We start from the raw sequence: 23220 nt of genomic DNA, 5'->3' as shown, positions 1-23220 counted from the left end.
TCCTTGCATGAAGGCAGCAGCATTTTGGACTCAGCCGCTGTGAGGAGACCTGGCCTTTGAAGTAGCCTCTGGTTATTTTTCTGCTTGACAGATCAGAGCAACTGTGCAGAAATCAAAAGGGAAGTGCTCTGCCGCCCCAGGTAAACGGTAATTCAGGACTGAGCCGGGACATTTTGAAAGCTAATATGGCTACTGCTGAGTTAGGGCCATCTGGACAATTTGCCCTCCGTCCAAATTCTTTAAAATGTGACGTTTAATAGAGTGAGATTGTGTGCTTCAGATTCGTGCCAGAGGTGTATCATATGACTCATCAGAAAATACTGCTGCACACCTCAGAGAGTTTGAAAGACGGACCAGAGTCTGAGACACGGTGAGGTGTTGACCAAGGCTATCCAGGCATGTCTGACCAGTCTCCACTCCTATAGCAGGAATGCAGGGTGTGGAAAAGCTAAAGCTAAAGATCCTACATAGCACCTGGTGGAGTTCATTTTCCCCATGAGAACAGTAGGTATTGAGGGATGAGACACGGCCAATTTAGCTAAGTGAGATGTGTTTCTCCACCAAGGAATATCTATATCCCTGTCTCCCAGTGCAACTGTCCCTTAACCAGGGCAATGAGGGGGAGGAGGACATGGTTTCCACAGCACTTGCATTTCATTTTCTAATGCCCCCCTGGAGGGTTTCAAAACAAGCTCTGGGGTTAAGAGCAAAATCACTGAAAGCCGTTACACCACAACTGATGCCTAGTCAGGTCTGCTTCTCATTGGAAGGGATCTTGGCTGAGGGAGAGGGCTTACCAGCAAGGCTCAGAGTTGCAAACAATCAATGCCACATTGGCGCTTGACCCCACTAAGATTATAGATGCCATACATACACATATAATCTAAACGAGGACGGAAATAAATAGGAGAGCTACATTTCCTAAAACCTTTGCAACTGTAGAAAAGTATTATTAATGATCCTGATCATTTTATATATTGTTTGATAATCTGCCCCTTTGTGTGGCCCACATGTGGTTACTTTTTCTGAAGATTCTGCTTACCAGCGGACCACAAATCAACTACATTTTTTACTTTATTTTTTTTTAATTTTACTTATTTCAGGATTAGAGTCAACAGCTTTCGCATGCAACCTCCAATCAAGAAAACACATTTGTTGAAATATTCAATATATAAAAAAGGAAAATAGAAATAAAGGATTGTATATTTGAACAGAAAACTTTTCACTTTTGTAGATTATCTACTGTATACTATTTATTTTAATGACTATTGGCAGGCAGTTGTCCATTTGCACTTTTACACATGCAAACAAACACATCCACTATGTCACACAAGAGAAAGCGGTCTGTGTGTTTGCATATTAGACATATTAGTTCTCACGAACTGTTCTGAAGTAGCTGATGAGTGGCTGCTTTGTACTGCGCAAGTTCCAAATATGAAATCTAATTAATTCAACTATATCATAAATTATATCATGTGTGGTCCCACCGCAATGAGGCCCAAACCATTTTGTCTCTGACCCATGAAAATACTGCCATGTCATAAGTCGCATACAGCAACTATTGTACTGTTGCATATGCTTTGTATAACCATCAGTGAAAATAATTTCTGGTTGGTGTTTTTGCCCATTCCTCTAGAAATCCTTTCATGCAGTATAAGATAGGAAAATAAGTTAGTGAATACTTTTTTCTATAATACATAGATGATAATCCCATTAGTCCAAGCCGAGACTGCACTCTCATACTACTGCATGCATCATTCAATGAAATGATTTACAAAGCATATACAATATTGTATTGTAACTGTATCTCTCTATTGGACTTTCCTTAGCAGTTATTTACTAAACAAAAAAAAATAAACTTTCTGTTTTACAAGTGGAAAGGGAAATCACTATAGCGTACGAACCATTTTCCGTTGAATTTGCAACTTTGAGCTAAACTAACGTGCAAGATAGTTTGTTAGCACAGAACCATCTGAGAAGGCGTCATTGGAAACTGTTTGGGAAAGGGCACCTGGCAGGTATTTGGATGAACCATCGCCATTGTTGTTTTAAACGAACAGTCGCAACCGTCACACACCTAAACCACGGCGTAGCTGCCATTTGCTCCTCACTGGACGCCGATTGTTTTTGTCCGCTGCTGTTCGTACTCAAACGTGTTCCTTGAAGCCTGACAAGATGGATTTTTATGTGATTTGTGATCCAGCGAGAATTCAAGCTGCCGTGCAAGGTAAACTTTGACCAGATCTTAGGATAAATTAATAATGTATTTGATTTTGCTACAATTCAGGTGAACTTGGTGAACTCGGAGTACCTGATAGTTAGTTTTACTTAACTTATTTTAAACTACAGGTATACCCCTACACCTTTTGATGATAAAAAAGAAAATGAACAAGCTGTAATGAGCATTAAATGATTTAATCTGTGTAAAATGAATGTTAATTTAATAACAGTTTAATTTACGATGCTCTGTAGAAGACATTTTTGGCGTGTTCTATAGATTGGCATAATGTAATGTTGTTCTTGTCCAAGGTTGTTTATGTAGACCTTTGGTGGAGATGATTTAGTGTTGTTTTGGTACAGCTGCTTGTGGTCCTGCTGGGCCCAGGGAAACTGGGAGGTCTTGGAGGAAAGGAAAGCAGTTAGAAGAGGATATGGGTAGATGTTGATTAATTTGCAGTCTGAGCTTAGCATGAGCTTCCCTTTACCTCCAGACCTCTCTACACAGGCACAGGCACACAATACACCAGCTAGTGAGGGAGATTGATGTGGGAAAGCAACTATAGAGAGTTGGTTTCTCACTAACTTTTGTATCTGATATGTAAAATCTCACACAGTCTGGTGTGTGGACCCTTTCATGATGATTGCTATATCCTTTATCCTAATTGTAGGTCAACATTTAGATTTATGCTTGAATTTAGTGCAGTGAATAAACACCAGCCAATAATATAAGTACAAGTTTTATTAGCATATATTTAAAAAATGGCTATTATATTAAAATACTTGAGGATTCTCATCCCTTGCTCTTAAATTCCCAATGCAACCATTTTTCACTTTTCTGCTTCATCATTTCTTGTATTAACAGTCTGCCTCTGCTGTCAACATGACAAAATGCCAAGATTGGGTCCTGCAACAACTTGATTAGGCCATGTACCTTTATCATTACAATGGAAACTATCAGTTTTATCAGCCCAGGACTGTGTACAGATTTGTGATATGCAATAAATAAGTCTATAGCAAGACCTTTTATTTTTTAGAATGACTGCCTTAGGGTTTGGTTCTCACAACATTGATAGCTGATATCTGATAACCTCCTATCCAATGGATGGCTAGAACTAGAACTCTCTCATACCATCTTCTTAAAAATAAACTGCTTTTTTCCATTGATGAAGCCCATTTTAGAGGGGATTAGGGGAACATTGTGAGGATTGCTGTTGTGGTGTTCTGTTGCTAACATTAAGAGGATGTGGGGATTTAATACTTATACAATATGTTTTGCATTAAGTCTGAGCATGTTTGCCTCCCTCGGGGAGTAAAACGTGTTAGCAGATAGTACATTTTTCTTCAAGCTCAAGTTTTTGCGGACCTATTTGGCCTCACTATGTGTTAGGGGGAGGGGAGCAAATCAACTCAGGGTGGTGTGTTGTTTTTATTAAGATATCCTTTAAAAACAACTCAAGCTGTGTCATAATGCCCAAATGGGGAAGCTCTGACACAAGAGCCGAAATGAGAGAGAGTTTTGTAAATAAAAAATGTCTCTTAATGAAAAGGGGGAGAGATTGTAAAGCAGTAGCAAAGAAAGTGTGACTGTCACCTTGTCTACATGTTCTTGGTGTAGTTGATTCGAGGCTTGGTTTCTTTCCTGCTGCTAAAAATGTAATAATGTCATGGCCATTTTTGGCTCTCTATGCCATTATATCTCAGACCCACTACCAGCATGGGTTTTTGGCCTTCCAACAAATAAACAATGGCAAGGGTTGACTCTCATTTTTTGTGTTTGTGTGTGTGCATGCGCATGCATGTGTTCCTGTGTTTTGTGTTGTGGTCTGGGTAAACTCAACTTGGCACTGTTTGAACAGAGTAGAATAAAGGCTCATACATTTTAATATATTGCCCCCATGTCAAGCTAGAAGGAGCAAACACAATGCCTCGAGGGGAAAGACTATTTGGTAATAAGAATCAGCTTCAGAAGCACCAGTTTGAAAAAGGGGACCGCTGCCATGTATTTGTGTATACAGACGAGATGTGAGAGACGGTAGCGTTGGCAGGTTTGGCATTCGGCCCCCACTTTCTCTTTTATTGTGACCATCTGGAGAGATGAAGAGTAGTGGATTCATGTTGAGTGTCATTAGAACACATGCAGTGGAATGTTTTCTCCTATGCATTATACCAGTTACAGATTATTGAAAACCACCTGTTAAATTTAAATCTTCAATCATCTCGCCAGATTAAGAGAAATGATCTACACTTGACCTGTTGGCCCCTCATCAATCTTCACTTCAACAGATTGTGGTGTACCTAACTGCAGCGTTTTTTTCCACTCCATTTGTGCTGAAGAGTACTCTTTGAGACAAGGGGGATTTGGTGAAAGTCCATGACTAAAGTGTCATAAACTACTAATCCCAGATCCAGGTCAAAGGTCATAGGCCCTCCCCACCGCTCTGACCACATTACAATGTGTTCAGGGTCTGTTTATCTGAGCGGAACGACATGACACTTACGTAGATCAGGATATTTTCTTCAAGTCTTGCACTAGAACATTAAGTAATACCACAAAGCCGCTACATTGTTGAGGGATTATCACTCTGATTGTGGACCTTAGTTGTTCTATTTATAGCTGTAAATTGTGTCATTTCTGCTCCATTCCAGATGGCTTTCATGGCTTGGACTTGCATGCCCTTGACAATTGACTCCAAAAGTTTGGCCTGTGCGCAACACACTGGCACCAGACACACATCTCGGCCAAACACTCTGCTTGCCTGCTGTGTGCCTGTGAGTAATTTGGAGTGTAGTGGCCTTGTCAGTCAAATGCAGTGCAAAGGGGCCCAATTTTAAGTGTTTTATATTCTGGGATATATTTATGAAGTCTTAATTGTGGGAGCAAAGACATTGAAGTAAAAGCCCCCTGACTTCCTGCTGATCCACATTTCTACATTTGTGGTGCCAGCAGCCTAGTTTTCTTTGACTTGGATATAAAACTTGAGCTTGTGATTTCTATTTGGCCGGTGATGCGAGAGGACCAACTTGCTGTTTGACATGGAACACCATTGTGTAATGTCATTACAGAAAATGCCAAGAGCATGGGGTTCATATGGCAAACTTGATGTGATGTGGAAAGTGTACGGAGCACATTTTATAGGCAGTTTCTGTCAAACTTTTTGACTCTACATACCTGTGGCTGAGCTAAGTTACTGTTTCTCCAAAACAGGATTCAGACAGCTTCGCAAAGCGGAATGATTTAACCTGATATATCGATTAAGTTTGCAGCGTGTGGCTGGGTTATACAGCCGCTTGCAAAAGGCATAAACAGCTTTGATCTCTTTGGCTGTTTAGGATCCCATTTTACCTCTAACCAAACACCTGAGCTGTGTGACGCTGTCGCCTTCCATGACAGCTATTCCCAGCAGAACAGATTACATGGACACTTGGTAAACACAAAGCAAAACAAGCATACCATGGTTTCACATAGTGCAGTATACAGATTTAAAATGATAGAAAGAGAAAAATATGCTCATACAGTTATGATTATGAGTATTATAAGTAGAATATGAGAAAGTTTCCTTCTTTTGTTACTGCTTGCCTTTTGTTGCTGGTAGCGGTCTCCCACTTGTAGCATCAGATTAGAAGAATACTTGTATTCATTGCCTACTGTAAACCTGTCAATTTATGTAATGTCATTGTCTTAACATACCTGGATGGGATTAGACAAGTGCAGAAAAGGTTTTCACAACTGTAATAATATTTTGCATTCCCAAGGCATGTTTATCTAAGCTGTAGGCTTTAATATTTATGACTGTTTTTGATTCAGTCAGCATACAGTTTTGATTTTACCATCAGCTCAAGTGGTGTACAATATGTGGCAAGGGGTCCATAAAGCCTTCAACATGTTTTATCCCTTTCTTACGTGTAATGTTTCAGCATGTCTGACACCTAGCTAAACACATTCATCACATTATAGAATGAGACCCTATTTTCCCTTTTTTTCTTTTTTTAGGAATTGTAATTGAACCCTCACATACCTGTATACCGGTAGTTCAGCTGCAGGATTGTTGAGTTTATCAGCTGCATTAGAGACGTGACATTTATAAAAATATCTACATGTGCTTTGCTGCCAGTGAATATTACACTATAAGATAGTGTTAATTTCGTCAGACGAGACAAGACTAAATACGTTCATCAACGACCTTTTTTCCATGACTAAGACGAGACGATGACGAGACTGCGCCAATGTCCAAAAACGCTGACTAAGACTAAATTAACATGCATTATTGTTCCGTACGACAGTCTGTAGCTGCAGCTGCCGTTGTCTGGAAAAAAACCACATATGTTGCGTTCACTTGAAATATGCCTCGCCAGTTTCATGCTGCATTTATTTTATTGTAAAATATCCTTTTCCCATGCAGTGGCTGTTTTTGTCATTTAGCAGAAATTTACTGGTGAAATAAATAAGAGGCTCAACATTTATATAACTTTATATAATTTATTTATTTTTATAACTATTTTACTGAAATGGTTATCAGAAATAATTTATTTAAAAAAAGACTAAAATGTTTTGACTAAAACTTGACTAAAATGGCGAGACTTTTAGTCGACTAAAACTTGACTAAGATACCTTGAGTTCTCTTTTGACTAAAAGTAGACTAAAATGACGAGACTTTTAGTCGACTAAAACTTGACTAACAACAATTTTTGGCACAAGACTAAGACTAAATTAAAAATAGGTGACAAAATTAACACTACTATAAGAAATGCTGTATATCATTTTCCTTCTCGCAGAAATACAGTTGATTATTTATGGGTGAAAGAAGCTGGTCATGTACTGTTATGATAAAACGTCTTCTACCTCCTACTTACTTTACCCTGCTCGGCACCAGCTCAGTCATGAAAGTAATCAGTCATTTCGTTACGGATGTTCTCTGGATCCTTTGGCCATCTGGACCCGGACAGGAACAGGAAATGAAGAATGAGGAGTTAAGAATGTTTTTTTTTTTTAGTATATAAAAGCTTGAAAAAGAAAAGCTGAGCACTCCTTTTCACAGTTTAAGACTGGGGTACACAAACTGAGGCCCTTTCTATTTTTTTTTAATACCTATTTTGCTACTTCCCTTCTATCTTTCATTTGTTCATTCCCTACTTCCTGTCTTTATTCAAAGGCTGGTTAATATTTCCTTCATTGTAGTATTTAATATTATCAAATGAAAGTAGTTCACAGATCTTATGATGAGCTAATGCTGTGATACATACTTTTTGCTGTATTAATTTTGATCATATTGCCCTCCTCTACTTTCTTCTCCTGTTTCTTTCTCTTCCTCCTTGCTCTCATTTTGTTATTTTTTCCCATCTTTCTTTGTTAGAAAGAATATTATTTCAATACAATAAAAACAATAACGTTTCAGTTGTAGTTACATTTTATCATAAAGTAGATCAGCCCCTGTAGCCGTAAATTGTGCCAGTTTTGCTCGAAATAATTCAGTGAGCACACAGTGTTATCAGATGGTCTCGGTAAAATTCAAGAGATCAACATTCTCACCAACACAGGAGGAAGGGAGGGGGGACGACGACAGGGAGAAGAGAAAACACAGGGCTTTAGGAGGCCTTTGTGAAAACTACAACTTGTTTGCATGTCCAAAATGTTAGGATGCCTATTCAAAATAAAATCTAATTAAAAAATAAATTGAAAATGGAGATGTACATTTAAGTAAAGTAGCTCAAAGATCTACATACATATACACAAGGGAGCGTTTTTTTTTGGACTGAAATATTCACAAGATGATGCCCATTTTCTCCGTTTTGGCCTCGTCATTGTGGCTGACCATGTCCCAAGAGGGAAGATAAGCACTTACTAGTAGGATATTCTGAATTCCTGTACCGTTTTTCTCTCCTCTAGCGTCCCTCTTTTTGCAGGAGTGTATTTACTGAAATTACTTCATATGCGTGCCATCTCAAAGAGAACAGAATCTGCTTAAACAGAGGTTAATGGAGGGGTTCAGGTAGGATTTATCATATTATATTATATATTATGTATGTTTTCACCTACTTGCAACATATCACTAATGTACCCCACATCCATATTTCCCTCTTATTTGTCTTCCTCTTTTTATTGTCTTTCTTTATGAATATAAGGCCATTTATAGAGCAGCAGAACAGTAGAGGAGCCCCATCTTTTCTCATGCATATTCAAGCACGCGTGCACACACTCGCACACTGTGAAAGGCAGCTTGGCTCCTGGTAAAGGGATCTCTGCTAAAAGTCCTGGACAAGAGAGCTGATCGCCAGCCAAGCAGGACAGTTACAAAGTGGAGCACGGGAGGCCCCACCATGTTTGCTGAGATCTAAAGCCTCTTTTTCTAAAGCTTTGTTTGCATTTTGTTCACTGCAAACAGAAAAGCCTTTTTTTACCCTTTCTCTGTCCACTCTTTTCACTTTTTCTGACTCGGCTGCTTTCTGACAGTTGATTCAATTCCTGTGTACTAAAGGAAATGATGTGCTTAATTGGATTATTGGGAGTTTTCTTCAAATGAGCGCTCTCCCACCCACACAGCCCCAGACTCTGAGTTCTCCTGTGGGATGGGCTGTCCAGTACAGACAGTTTCCAGACTCCACAGTCTGCAGGATGAGCGTGAAATGGGAACCTGGGAGTATGTTACAGTTTAATACTATTAAACCATAGCAATTCTTATAAATATAATCAAATATTCATGATGTTAAAAGTTTCGTTTGTACTCACTTGATTATGAAACAGTTCCCGTTTAAGCAATTACATTATTTGAATAAAAAAAGACATGACTTTTCACTTTCTGTCTGACACACACACACACAACACACACACACACACACACACACACACACACACACACACACACACACACACACACACACACACACATAGTAAAACAATGTGGAAATTCAACCTGATATGGGGCATGAAAGCAGGTTTAGCTGTCAGACATCTCTGCTTCAGCGTGCTACTTGGCCCAGGTTTATAGAAACAATAGTGTCCGAACGCATGCAGGCATCACTGGAATTTGCACCTGTTGGAGACCTGGCTTCTTTGGTCTTCTTTACTGAAAGCTGTCCTTCTGGCTATTTCTGGGCATTCTTTAATAACCGAGGGCATGACCGGAGACCTGAGAATGGTGGTATGGAAATGGTAAAATCGTAAGTGAAGGAAAGAAGGCAGAGAGAGGTGAAATGGGCAGAGTGGATGATGAGAGGGCCTGAGTGTATAAAAGAGACTGGGTGAGGGAGCTTAGAGAAGGGGAGGGTCCTGCTCTAGTACCTATTCTCATACAAATGGTCTCTTACACTGTGTGGCCCTTCAGTGGGTCATAAACATCCCAGTGGTTGTGCAGTTGTGTAGTGGTGAGCCATTCATGTTACTGATTTTCTCCTAGAGAGAGGAAGCGGAGTCCATGGCACAGATTAAAAGGCCTCTTTTCCCATCCGCGTGCAAATCACAAATCACATGGAGCCACAATGCTTCCTCGCCCAGAAATCCAACAAACACCCTGTTAAAAGCCGCAGCCACATCCCCTGTGTTTTCATTTTACTGGGCACAGAAAACATACTTTGTATTCTTATTGGACTAGTGTGTGTACCCAAGTTTTCCATGTGGACACCAGTGCTGTAGTGGATGTCTATAGACCTTTTTCATGGCAGACATGTTGACATGTCATAGTAGGAAAACCATTAATGATGGCTGCATTCCACTTAGGAGAGGCCCTGGTATTGTGCATGCTGACTCACTGAAACAGCTTACTGGGACACTTGATGGAATTGAGCCATCGTTAAGGTTATCAATTTCAGCTGTGCTTTTCCTACTATGACAAGTCAAAATGTCTTGTCAAAGTTGGAAGTGCACCCTTGTTTACAAGAAGTCTCCCAGCTAATCCTGCCTTGTACTAACTGAAGTTGTAGAAACAAACGGCTATCTGATGTGATCCTTACCTAGCTACTGCACATGTGCGCCTCCCAACAAAGATGGGATAGAAGTGCGATGCTTCACTCTGTAGCTAAAACAGAGACCTGAACACAGAGGGTGAAAAGAGGAGCTGCAGCAATGTGCAGTACAACAAACATATGGTGTTTTTTGAAAATTAAACCATGTAAACCTATTCTGGTTCAACCTCAAAATACAATTATGAACCTGAAATGAGCATAATATGGGCACTTTAAGACTAGACGATTTCCTAGGCAGATAATGACTTTGGACTATATTGGGTGGAAGAAGACTACAGCCGAAGCACTGCTACATAGGCGCAGAGTCCCAAGTCAATATCTGCCTAGGAAATCGTCTAGTCTTAATCTGCATTGCTATTTGTACTCGTTGTGAATACGCAGGCCACAAGAAGTAATTAGGTTTTGTTTTTGTTGTTGTTGGCTCACTTTTACTCACGACTTGCTAACCGGCAACATAGGATTCCATTCACTACGCTAAGCTAAGCTAGCGGCTGCGCTGCCGGACTAAGACAATGTATGCACTGAGACAAAAATGCGTTTGCCCACTTATATAAATATAGAGGAGACGTTGAATAACCCTATTTCAGTAAACGGTGGTGTATTCTTTAAGCTACTATACTGTATGTCAACATGCTCTGTATGCTCTAACCAAATCTCCCTTGTTCTTGTCACATTCTGCTGACAAATGAGAAATCTGTCCTTATCATGGCCTGGGGCCAGTAAAGGCCTCTGAGGGGATAATTGAACGGCCTATCTGCCCTACGCAAATCCTAATTCTCTCTCTCAACAGGCCACTGGCGGCGTGCTTTATGGGATTATTTTCAACGAGGCATTTTGAATGTTGTAGCATAGGCCTTGCTTCCCACGTACAGCTTTCCCCCTTTCTCCTTGTTCCTGCCTTTCACCTTCTCGCCTGAGAGGATTAGTAAGTCAGGCTTACGGAAACGGAGCACCAGTTGGTGAGAGTGAGACTCCCAAAAGCTCTGAGACAGGAAGGAGCTAGACAACTGGCTTTATGACAACAATTACTGCTTTCTCTCAATGTCTTTTATTTATTTATTTATTTATTTTTATATAGAAGTTAACAAAGAGTTGACCTGTTTTTAGCAGAAAATATCAGTGTAAACAAACATTTTTGGAGCAGATTTTCCTGCTATCCAATAGACTGAGTGGAGTCAGAGGGTATGTACAGTAGGGAAATTATTATTTGTGGAAAGTATTATTATTTGGTGGTATGGAGACTGTTTTGTGGCTACAGAGTAACTGGGTTGGGGGGGGGGGTCAATGACATGCTTCACCATTAAGCCCAGAAATAGAGAATTGGAATAGGGGGGATATTGCCTAGAATCCAAAAGCTTAAAAGATTTTCAGTTGTTGAATTTTGCACCAAGATTTATTCCTAAAGAACAACTATCTATTCAAACATAACACATTTTTGTGCCACTGCTGTTCCAGTATGAGAGGTGTTGCAGATTGTCTTCCTAATCTTTCCACTCCACCCCCACACTGTTATATCCTTTACTAATGTTGTGCTCACTTGTACTGCTTTTGTCTGACAAGACTGACAAAAGCCACCAATACACTTGGGTTGCAATTGTGTTGCAATCTCAAAGGTCCCTGGGGCTTTGCTTGTGGAACCTTATTGCTACCTGACCACCATTGTCTCTGTTGTCAGAATGTCTTTCATCTTTTTAGTTAGACCCAGGGAGAGCGATCAGTATCTCCCTGCTGTATCTATCTCATATATTCATGGCTTACAGCACTGGTTCCCAGCCATTTACCTATTTACTGAACCTTAAGGCTATCCCAAATCATTTCCGTCATCCTGTGATTCACCAGAACAGGGGAATGATAGGACTGGTTTCTCTCACTATATTTCCCAATTTTTGTAGAAGTTCTTGGAGCAGCCTAATCCTGCTTTAATATGGCTCCTTGGGTGGTCCATCAGATTTCTACAGAAGTTGATCTATGTTATCATTGGATTTTATCATATAAAACATACTGTACGTTTGGAAAAGCAAATGAATAAGAGGTCTGTTGTTACTGTATTCAAGGCAACACAATATTAAAATATTTGTAGGATGGACTTTTAATCAATCTGTTCATGGATTTGGAGGATATGGGGCCCCTTATTTAACACACAATGTTTAAAGGCTTGATCAGTGTGTGTTCTTAAGTGCCTCTGGCAGCTAGTAAGAGCCAAGGAATCATGGTCTGTGCTGACAGTTGTTGTTATTTGAAAAATCTGGATGCACTTAGCTTTTTTTCATGCCAAGAATTATCCAATATAGGCTGCATTCCTCTTGAACTAGATATGTGGAAATTAGTAAGTATTTGCACCTGTTCATCATTATCAATGGTACAACCTATCGTTTTATATTTTGTATGGAAATCAAACAAAGACATTTTCTTCAGATCAAAAATGATAAGCAAAATGATTAAGTCAACTGTAGTTTGGGGAAGCTTGTGTGTTTGCGACATAAAGGCAGTGTGGCTAATGAAAACAATTACTTTCAATGGAGGACAGTCACTTGTGCCTTATTTGATTGGGGAAAAGATAAATATGCTAACTGCTTTGAATTAATGACATTTAGAGTAATACTAAAGGCTTCTAAGATTAGGTTATGTTATCAAAATGCATTATTATCTTCCATTGTAAGCGGAACTGTCTTTCACACTCTTTTCACTGGTTGGTAGCCATGGTTGACAGTTGTGTAAACATCTGCCAGAGAGGTGATGGCACATCTGGCAACTGACTGAAGTCTGTTGGTGGATGTCATTATAAACAGACCTCTAAATCCTATCATCACCTAACGCTTGATCTCAGGTTACTGTTAATGAGTTCATTATGTGTTAGTGTATTCCCTTTGTCTGAACAACCTGTATGCTGCATGACAGTGGATTTTCAAGAATAGGTGTCAGCCTTGATGTTTATTGTAGCAATGGCAACCTTTTAAGTTAAAAAAGCCTAGTGATATACTGTGTTATTCACTGTTTGGTATATTACCTGAAAATTGATGAAAATGTTCCACACACGTCTACACAAATAACTCAATCATTGTGAATACCAAGGTATAAGGGTAATAGCTAAATTAAGCTGTTTACAAAGTAGTAACCCAATTCCAAACCCCAGTAACCCTAATTTACATGTTTTTGGTAGTTGAGTTACACAAAAAAAATGTTGCTAGCTCAATCAAGTTGTGAACCAGAGTCCACAATTTCACTCCACAAAATCATTTTAGAGAAGTTATTTTTGAAACACACAAGTAACACTCTCTGGTAGTTAAATTAGGCTTAATCCAAGGATATAACACCTTAATGCTAATTTAGCCAAGTTGTTAAAGTGTTGGATTTACTCTGGGTATAAGATCAGTATTTAAAGTGACTCTAAAGGGATTTGTCAATTGGCTTTATTCAAGTTATTGTGACAGCTTTTTTGGGGGGGATTTTTTGCCTTTAATTGATAAGAGGGGGGACGATATACAGCAAAGGGCCGAGGGTTGGAATCAAACCTGGGTCACTGCAGGGCGCCCCGCTGCCATGCATGTCTGTCTGTCATAGTGTTAATTTTGTCACCTATTTTCAATTTAGTCTTGTGCCAAATGTCCTTGTTAGTTTTAGTCATATTTAGTCATTCACATATCTTTTTTTGTTAGTCAAGTTTTAGTCGACTAAAAGTTTTGTCATTAAAGTCTAGTTTTAGTCAAAAAATAACTCAGTATATCTTAGTCAAGTTTTAGTCAAAACATTTTAGTCTTTTTTTAAATAACAAATTATTTCTGATAACCATTTCAGTCAAATAGTTATATAAAAATAAATTTTATAAAGTTGTATAAATATCGAGCCTCTTCCTTATTTCACCAGTAAATTCCTGTTAAACGACAAAAACAACCACTGAATAGGAAAAGGGTATTTTACAATAACTTTGAATGCAGCACGAAGCTGGCGAGTCATATTGTGAATGCTACATATGTGTTTTTCAGACAATGGCAGCTACAGACTGTCGTATCGTACGTCTCGGTGTTGGAATCCTACACAGTGAATTACAGACAAACTTTTACACCGCTTAGCTGTCAGCATTTTAACCGTGTTTACTCCAGCTGCTAGCTAACGGTAGGCTAACGTCACCTGCTGCCAAGTGTAGTGTTAAATAGCGTCGTGTGCAGCGATGTTTCGGTTGACTCTAACGTCCGTTCATGAGCATCAGAGAGAAGCGCAAGCATTTAAGTGGCACAGAAATCCGCGTTGCTATTCGGTCCGGTACAAAACGGTCGTTAAGGCACCGTCGGAGCCGTATTAGCACTGGGTATCGGTACCCAACCCTTGTAACAGCTAAATATTCTAGCTCATGATGATAAAGTAGAGACGATTGTAGACGAAAATGAAGAGAGATTTTATCTTAGTTTTTATTTTATGCAAAACATTTTAGTCTCGTCTTTTTTCGTCAACAATAATGCATGTTAATTTAGTCTTAGTCAGCGTTTTTGGACATTGGCGCAGTCTCGTCATCGTCTCGTCTTAGTCATGGAAAAAAAGGTTGTTGACGAACACATTTAGTCTCGTCTGACGAAATTAACACTAGTCTGTCATGTGTGTTAAATCACATACGTGTAGAACAAGGCCACATGCATGGCACAGCAGAAGGGTGGTGTGAGGAGGGCTCCCTCCACATGCATGTGCTGCGTGTTCAGCTGTCACTGAACCACAGAAGCCCCTCCTCCATTCCCTGCTTTCTCTCTATTTTTCCTTTTATCCTTGCCGCCCTACTGTATTACTGTCTCCACTCTGTCCTCCCATCTCCTGCCTTTCATTTCTCTTCCTAGCCCTGTACATTAATGACCAACTGTGTTTCCTCACCTGCTTTCCTGCTGTAACTGTCATCCCCAGCTCTCAGCTGTGCCTCTCTGGCATGAACTTAAGATGACACTGAATCAACCCCCTGAAGTGTAAAGGATCCTGGGAGCCAGTAGTACCAAAGCAAATGTAGTACCTAGGAACAACAACACCATGGAGTGTCTTTCTTTACAAACTTGATCACACCTGGGCTTGGCTGTGTAAGAAAGTTTTGTCTTGTCTTATGTGGCTATAAGCCCTGCTCCCAGAGTTGGCACTTAATTAGTTGGTAGTTAATTTATGTAGTTTATCCAGTGTCTTACTGTACATCCTGACTCAAACACATCTTAAGCAGCTGACACGTTCAATAATTTGATACCCACCAGTCATCTGACACGAGTCTACAGCACTGCATTACAGAGGGAGGTTAACATGGCAGTAGCCATGTGCTTGGCATTTAAAATGCCGTGTAGCACAAGACAATGTCACCCCAAGGTTTGCCTTCCTCCACGTCAGGGCTGTATCCCCCAGCGTCAGCCCTAGCCCTCTATACTGGCACAGAGGCCGGATCACAGCTATGACACCCCTATGTATCTCATTCAGCCCTAGAGAATGGGGCTAGTGAACCGAGTAGCCCCCCCAACACTGGCCTCTTCCTGCACCTGCAGGCCCAACTGATGGTTGGAAAACGACAAGGAAAAGGGGGGAAGTGAGTTTGAAATCTGGGGAGGCTTGGATCCAGTTTAAGAGTAAAGTTTGGACAAGATACAAGAGTATCATCATATTGTATGGCAACACAATCAAGAGGTCTAACATAACAGAAAACTGGTCACCCTAAAGCCAGTTTCTGTGTTATCCAAATAATATCCACTATGATTGGCTTGGTGAATTCTTTGTGAAGTAAGGATGGGGAGAAGGCAAGTGAATGGGGGTTACTGGAGAACCTCTGGCCCCCCTGCAGGTCATTCAGTCATTCATAAGATGAGGCCATTTTATAGACCTCCCTCTACCCTTGCTTTTGTTGCTGTTGTGTCCATCAGCGGAAGTGAAAATGGAAAATGCAGATTAAGAGTGGTCATGCAAAATAGATGATGTGTGTTGGCACAAGGTGGATGGCCAGTTTCTAGCTCTTAAACCTTTGGTTTCTAGGTGGGCCCTTGCTGGATAAGGCAGTAGATATTTTCCTCACAGAATCTCTGCCCGATAACTTTTTGTCTGCATGGATTTATGATGTTTACAGATGTGCTCAGTTTATGAAAAACAGCCCCACTCTCACAGTAGGGCAGCCATCTTTAATCCAGTAAAGAGCACAGGGATTTGATCGCCCCTGGCCTGCTTGAAGGCCCTTTAGAAACCTCTCGGCCGTGAGAATGGGGGCTGGGGTTGGAGGTGTGGGTTGGGATGTGTGTAGCCATGCAGGAGGGGCAGGGGACAGTCTTTGTGAATTTAGTTAATCTAATTTGAGCTCTTTCCCTCTAAGGCCCTTTCTCTCTCACCGCTGCCCCTGTTTCAAACATCAGCCCAAGCTGGGGAAAGTTTCATGTGTCCCTGGTGAAAATAGACTTTGTTTAGTTTAATTCAATATCCTCATATGTAAACCTAAGGGAAATATAACTGAGAGCAACCACTAAAAAAAGTATATCTCTGCTGTTTGTATGTGGTGCAATCAAATTAAAATGGAAAGCTGATACACATGAGATCTAAGCAAAATTACAGCATATGTATGAAACTTGACTATTCAGGTCATGCAACGTACAAATAATTTTAGGAAGCAACAAACAGTGTTAAAGACAGATCTCTATGATAATAAGTTATCCCATAAAAAAAAATGTTTGTCAGTACATTATGTTCCTATGGAACAATTAAAACTACCATTGATCAAGGGTCAGTTGGAGGGAGACGTTAATGTCTTCATTAATACCTGTTTGTAGACCTGTTTGAACTTAATAGTACTTAACAAAGGACAACTTGAAACAGAGGCCCGGGTGTGGCTGCTGCTTATAGAATGTAAATGAACCACTTAGAAGCCTTTCTTTGGTGTTTCACACCTCTGATTAAGTCATGGTGATGCTGTTGGATATCAAATGGGTATTAACTCATTAGGGCTTGCCTTTGAAGTTGCTCCTGAGTATCATCAGGGTCTTGTAATCCTTTTTTAATGGATCAGTGTGTAGGACTGTGGTTCCACAAAATGATTAATGTGACAGCCTTTCTTACCTAATGTTCCCTGTGTTTTGCATGAATGGGTTGAAAATTGGTTGATTCATTTAGGAAATGCCAGTGATGGTGTTAATGTTGAAAGGTTGATAGTAAATGGTAAACTGCTTTATCAGTTTGCTGCCATCTAGCCGTAAACCCATACCACCTCTTATCTTTGCTTCTTTCCCTTTTCTTTCCCTTTCTATCTTACTCTTTCCTTAGCTTTGTAATTTTAGTGTCTTCCCCTCTGCCCTCCTTTTTAACTTAAGGCAATAGGTGGTGAAGGGCAGGAATGCAGCCAAGGGACTGTAAGGATTTATCACACTAAGGTGTGAGGGCCGCTGCCTGTACTTCTGTGCCTAGAGATGTAACAGTTTAGTGCCAACAGCATTCCCACCACGGGGCCAATACAGAATTTTATTGCTCTTTTTGTTTTTATTCTTTAGACCACATACTTTGTGGCTGCAGGGAGAAGAATGGGAGGAAAGGTGTCAGGGACAGAGAGTAAAGTAGTTTGTGTGTGTGTGATTGTGCGTGCGTGCATGCATGTTTTCAGTCTAATATTTGTGTGAGAATTGCTGAGTAGCATTACCAGCATGGACATATAAAGCATAAAAATAGCTTATCTCCATATTCTTCTTGTCTATCCCTGCTTTTGCCACTTAAACATGCTCTCTCTCCCCCTCTCTGCTCTTGCTCCCTCTCTCCCCTCCCATTCCTTCTCTTTCCACTCCTCTCACTCTCCCTGTACCTTCCTCCTACTCTGCCTCTCAGGTTACGATGACTGGGGGTTTTCTTGCTTCCATCTCGTAGAGTGTGAGTGTGAGTGTGTGTGTGTGTGTGTGTGTGTGTATTTGTGACTGCGCGCGCGTGTGTCTCCCTCAGTGCTGAGCTGTGTCCTTGTCCCTGCCTCCTGGCAGCAAGGAGCCACCCAGCAGCCGGTCTGTGATTGGGCAGGGGAGTGGGGTTCTTGACACAGCACGGTGCTGACTGCTCCGGGACGTGTTTCAACAGATGGTCGAGGTTAGAGAGTGTCATCACATCGGCGAGAGGATTAGAGGAGAGAGGTTGTCTTCCAGGAGCTGTGTGGTCCCCCCCTACTCTTCAACCCTAAATCCCAGCACCAAGACCCAAATCCCTCTATGAGCGAGGGAAGACCCGGTGAAGAAACGCAAGAAGAAAACTCAGAGAGGAATCCTAGCCTTCCCTCTCACTCGGCCAGCACTCTGCTCTCTTGCCTTTCAGGTACTTAACAACTTTCTTACTTTTTTGGTCTATTTTCTGCTATTTAATCTTTTTATTTTTCTGCTTTTGCAGTGTCTGTGCCTGTTAGTTTGTTCAGTTGGCAGTACATTTCTGATGCAGCATACAGTCAGAAGTCTACAAGTGCAGTGAATCTGTGTTGCCTGTACAGCAACTCTCTGTGTGCTGGTCTTCATAGTTTTCCCCCTGAATGACAGGAATTCCCTCCGTCGCAAATTCCTCCGTCTCAAGGGATTAGAAGGCAGCACATTCCATTAATGTCATTTTTTCCCCAATCCATAAGCACCCATCTGTTAATTTCTAGTTTTTGGATGCGGGATCTTTGAAAGTGAAGGGAAGATACTGTAGATACGAAAAAGCTTGCGGTCACTTAAAAAAGTATGCATAATGAACTGTGTCTTTGGGGGCATCCTATGAGTTATAATATGGACATGGTAAAAAAAAATAAAAAATCAGTTTGTATTTTATTGTTTATCCTGAATGTATCCTTTACTTTTTCTTTCCTAAAATCTTAAGTGAAGATGAATTAATTAATAACTCTGTCAGTTGTGATAATAGGAAATTAAAACACAATTGTTTTACATTCCCAAAGCTCAGTGTGGCATTTAACATTCCCTCACTTCAGCCCCGATAACTTTTTTCATAAATCTTATTCAGAGTGCCCTTCTGGCAGAACGTGTCAGTATACGCTAAATGGATGAGCTGCTGAAGAGCGCTTTCCGGACAAACTGTCAAAGCTAAGCAGAGAGACAGAGACTCAGAATGTACACCTCACTTCAGCTATTTAACTCAAGTCAAGTGAGAAGGGAAACTTGCCAGTGGAGTGGGAATATGATGTATGGTATTTATACCGAGCTCCAGGCTGTCTGTGTGTGTGTGTGTGTGTGTGTGTGTGTGTGTGTGTGTGTGTGTGGTGTTTGCAAATGGAGATTGTGCAGCTGTGAAAGGCTGTGTGGACAGCAGCCGGGTTGAGAGGAGGTTGTATGGGTGAAAGCTGCTGTTGTGTGGATTTGTGTTTACCTTGGTAAACCAGCCGTAGCTACACTTCCTGCATGTTACTTGAAGTATTTAACACAACCACCAAAAGGTTGTGATGACTGCTGCTTTAAGGCCAGTGGAGACTTTTGTACAAAATGTGGGTGTATGAGTAGATCAATTAGGGAAACAGTTGAAGGATTTTTGAGAGAAAGTTGATAGTCTTTTTATTTTAGGCACTGCTAGAACTTTCATAAGAGGTATTGAGTGAAGTTTGACTTATGGATACATTTTTCTGTATTAACCAGAGAGATATGTACATAGCATTGCGTCAGAATGCTCTAAAAAATCTAAATGCTGTAGTTACTACTCTTAAAATAATTTTTTATTCTTCTGGTAAGCTAGAATTTAGCACAGTGTGATTATGTTTATTGTGTGTATTGGATCAAAATGTTCAACTTTTGTACCAGTCCACAAAAACTTGAGAATTTATACTAGTGTTTCTGAATGGCAAAATTATGCTGTGGTCCTGTTCAAAGCTGATTGATTGTACCAGGCACAATTGGCGAAAATGTAAAAGACTGGCTTACATTTCAATACACTGGCACTGCCAGTATGTGTTAATGAATGAGAAAGCCGGAGAAATATGGAGAAGTCTAACTTCAAACTTTCAGCATTGACGAGACTGATCCATAAATCTTCACTTCAGTTTCATCCAGCAGCGTTTAGATTACATTTCTGATTACCCTACCCAGAGCGTAGCAGAGCAGCTTTGGGGCGTTTTTAAAAGGCAGCGCTGACTGCCAGCTCAGAAGAGAAGGGAGATCCTTTAAACAGTGTAGCTTCACTGTGCTACAAACAAGAGCATGAGCAGCTGCTGCAAATAATTAGGTTCTGGGGGGTAGCCGCTTGCCAAGACAAACGTTGTTCCAGTAGCAGCTCTGCCATCCCTCGTGTGTGTGTGTGTGTGTGTGTGTGTGTGTGTGTGTGTGTGTGTGTGTGTGTGTGTGTGTGTGTGTGTGTGTGTGTGTGTGTGTGTGTGTGTGTGTGTGTGTGTGTGTGTGTGTGTGTGTGTGTGTGTGTGTGTGTGTGTGTGTGTGTGCAATAAGGTGACTGAGTGTAAGGGAAGAGGTCGTATCTGTGGTCTTCATTATTTTTACAAATGGGACCAAACGTGTGTGTGTGTTCTTTAAATGCCAGCCACAGTGAATCAGAGACTTTCCAGACATTTTATGTGACTGCATAAATGCCGACTGATGAACAAGGTCAAAGGCATTCATGGCAGACTAATTATTGCAAGATATGAAAAGGGCATTAAATATATAAATTTGTTCTAAAATGTGCTGAATTTCATTAAGATTCTACTATATGTGAGCAGAGGAGGCAGTCTTCAGCAAATATCTTAACTTTTTCGGTTCTTTTCCAAATCAAAAACCTGCCCTCTCTTTTCTCCAGATCAGCATCAGCATTTTATCTCAGCCGAGTCAGACTGTCATCATGCTGCATTTTACTTTCTCAACTTGACCCTACAATGACAGAAGTCACATTTATGAATCATTAAAGAGTTCCTCTGGGTTGCAGTAAAATGGAAATCCTTGCAGGTAACTGTACGAAGAACAGGAAGATACTCATGGCCTCTAAAAAATGAGTTTAGATGGTGTTGATATTGAGAAAAATGCCAGAAGAACTGGATATGCATCATCCAATATTTCTTTTGATGAAATTGCACCTAATACGATACATTTCTTGACAATTTAGTCAATACTCTGAATTTTTCAAAATCTTTGTTTTGGAAGACTAGAATGTCTGTTCCTCACATTTTTCATCTATGCAAAAAATATGCTGTATAACTATAGTTTGTGTGTGTTCTCGTGTGTGCGAGCATGGTAAGAAAAGATTTCCTTAACCACGTTCTCCTCAGGCACTTGTTTATCTCGTCAGCTTAATGATAGTGTTTCTCATACTGGCCTGATTGCATAGTAGCGCTGGAGTAGATTGCACAGCCCTATCACTGCAAATGAACAGTATTTGAACAGTGAGCATTTGGCATGCTTTTATTTATGTGGGATCTAGAAAGGCTATCTTTAGATGAGTCAGCCACTTTTTCTGTTTCTTTGTTGCCCGTACTGATCAAACATTTCCGCAGAGCTTCCATGCACTTACAACCACCAAAAGGTTGTGATGACTGCTGCTTTAAGGCCAGTGGAGACTTTTGTACAAAATGTGGGTGTATGAGTAGATCAATTAGGGAAACAGTTGAAGGATTTTTGAGAGAAAGTTGATAGTCTTTTTATTTTAGGCACTGCTAGAACTTTCATAAGAGGTATTGAGTGAAGTTTGACTTATGGATACATTTTTCTGTATTAACCAGAGAGATATGTACATAGCATTGCGTCAGAATGCTCTAAAAAATCTAAATGCTGTAGTTACTACTCTTAAAATAATTTTTTATTCTTCTGGTAAGCTAGAATTTAGCACAGTGTGATTATGTTTATTGTGTGTATTGGATCAAAATGTTCAACTTTTGTACCAGTCCACAAAAACTTGAGAATTTATACTAGTGTTTCTGAATGGCAAAATTATGCTGTGGTCCTGTTCAAAGCTGATTGATTGTACCAGGCACAATTGGCGAAAATGTAAAAGACTGGCTTACATTTCAATACACTGGCACTGACAGTATGTGTTAATGAGTGAGAAAGCCGGAGAAATATGGAGAAGTCTAACTTCAAACTTTCAGCATTGACAAGACTGATCCATAAATCTTCACTTCAGTTTCATCCAGCAGCGTTTAGATTACATTTCTGATTACCCTACCCAGAGCGTAGCAGAGCAGCTTTGGGGCGTACAGCCTTTACACAAGATGCGTCCTTGATTTGTGACGACATATCTCTAAGGGGAAATATGCAATACATATCTGGGTGCCCACATTGATGCACTGCATAGATCTATTTTTGGGTGTTTGGGAGCACACAATAGCACCCCCAAGTGTTTGTTCAGCCTCTCATTTGAGCGGTAAAGGTCAGGTCATGCAGACATCACATATAGCTCATCATTGGTAGGAATGCCTGATCCTCCAACCTTCAATCTCGTATATGCAAACGTTAAAGAAAGCAGCAAACCAGATGTATATTCCATGCTTTACTTTTTTGTGTCTGGCATTGTTCCGCATGTCTTTGTCTTGAGCCTCTGCCCTGATGACTAGTTAAAAAGAGAAGAGGTGTTTTGCAAAGTTCAGCTGTGCAACAGCCAGGAATGACCCCTGACCAGGTCCTTGTAATTGGCCTGGGAATGAATTGAGTGAGATTACTCTTAGACTTTATAAATTAATGTGCACTTTTAGCCAGTGAGTGAGAGAGGATTTCAATGCTTTTTCGGTTATGTCCGGAGCAGCTTTTGTTCAAATGTCACTGCACATAGATGCAGCATTGGCTTAAGAGGGAGAAAGAGAAAGCTGGGTCAAGAGAGACACAGAGGGGGAACTGGGACAAAGTAGAAGAGGCCAACATAAGAGAAAGGGAGGTGTGCGCGTGTGATAAAGAGGGGAAAAAAGAAGTGGTTTGAAGTGGACAGATCTTCCAATGATCTTGTCGTGATCAGAGGCTGGATCTTACGCACACGTTCTTGGTTGTCACCCACACGTGCGCGCATTAGAACCACATGGACACAAACATAATCTTCTTGTGACACAGGAATGTACAAAAGAGAAACAGAAAAAAAACACACACACACACACACAAACACAAAATCCATAAGCTTACCCCCTTCTCTCCTCCA

At 40.5% G+C, this 23220-nt stretch overlaps 1 protein-coding gene across 8 annotated transcripts in view; it reads left to right on the top strand.

The window, feature by feature from the left end:
- The window catches only part of sulf1 (sulfatase 1), a 92326-nt gene that overhangs the window by 35009 nt on the left and 34097 nt on the right, over positions 1-23220 (top strand). For 5 of the 8 annotated variants that reach the window (XM_039789814.1, XM_039789818.1, XM_039789810.1 and 2 more), the window contains one exon: positions 18223-18453. The exons of 2 other annotated variants lie outside the window; for them this stretch is intronic. The gene's annotated coding sequence lies outside the window, so the exon portion shown is untranslated. Of the gene's footprint in view, positions 1-18054; positions 18454-23220 lie in introns of those variants that run through there. One more of the 8 variants, XM_039789813.1, reaches the window with a different exon arrangement.

This window comes from Perca fluviatilis, chromosome 22 (genome assembly GCF_010015445.1).
Source record: "Perca fluviatilis chromosome 22, GENO_Pfluv_1.0, whole genome shotgun sequence".
NCBI lineage: Eukaryota > Metazoa > Chordata > Actinopteri > Perciformes > Percidae > Perca > Perca fluviatilis.
The sequence above is the reverse complement of the archived record's forward strand: the minus strand, read 5'-3'. Positions and strand labels throughout refer to the sequence as shown.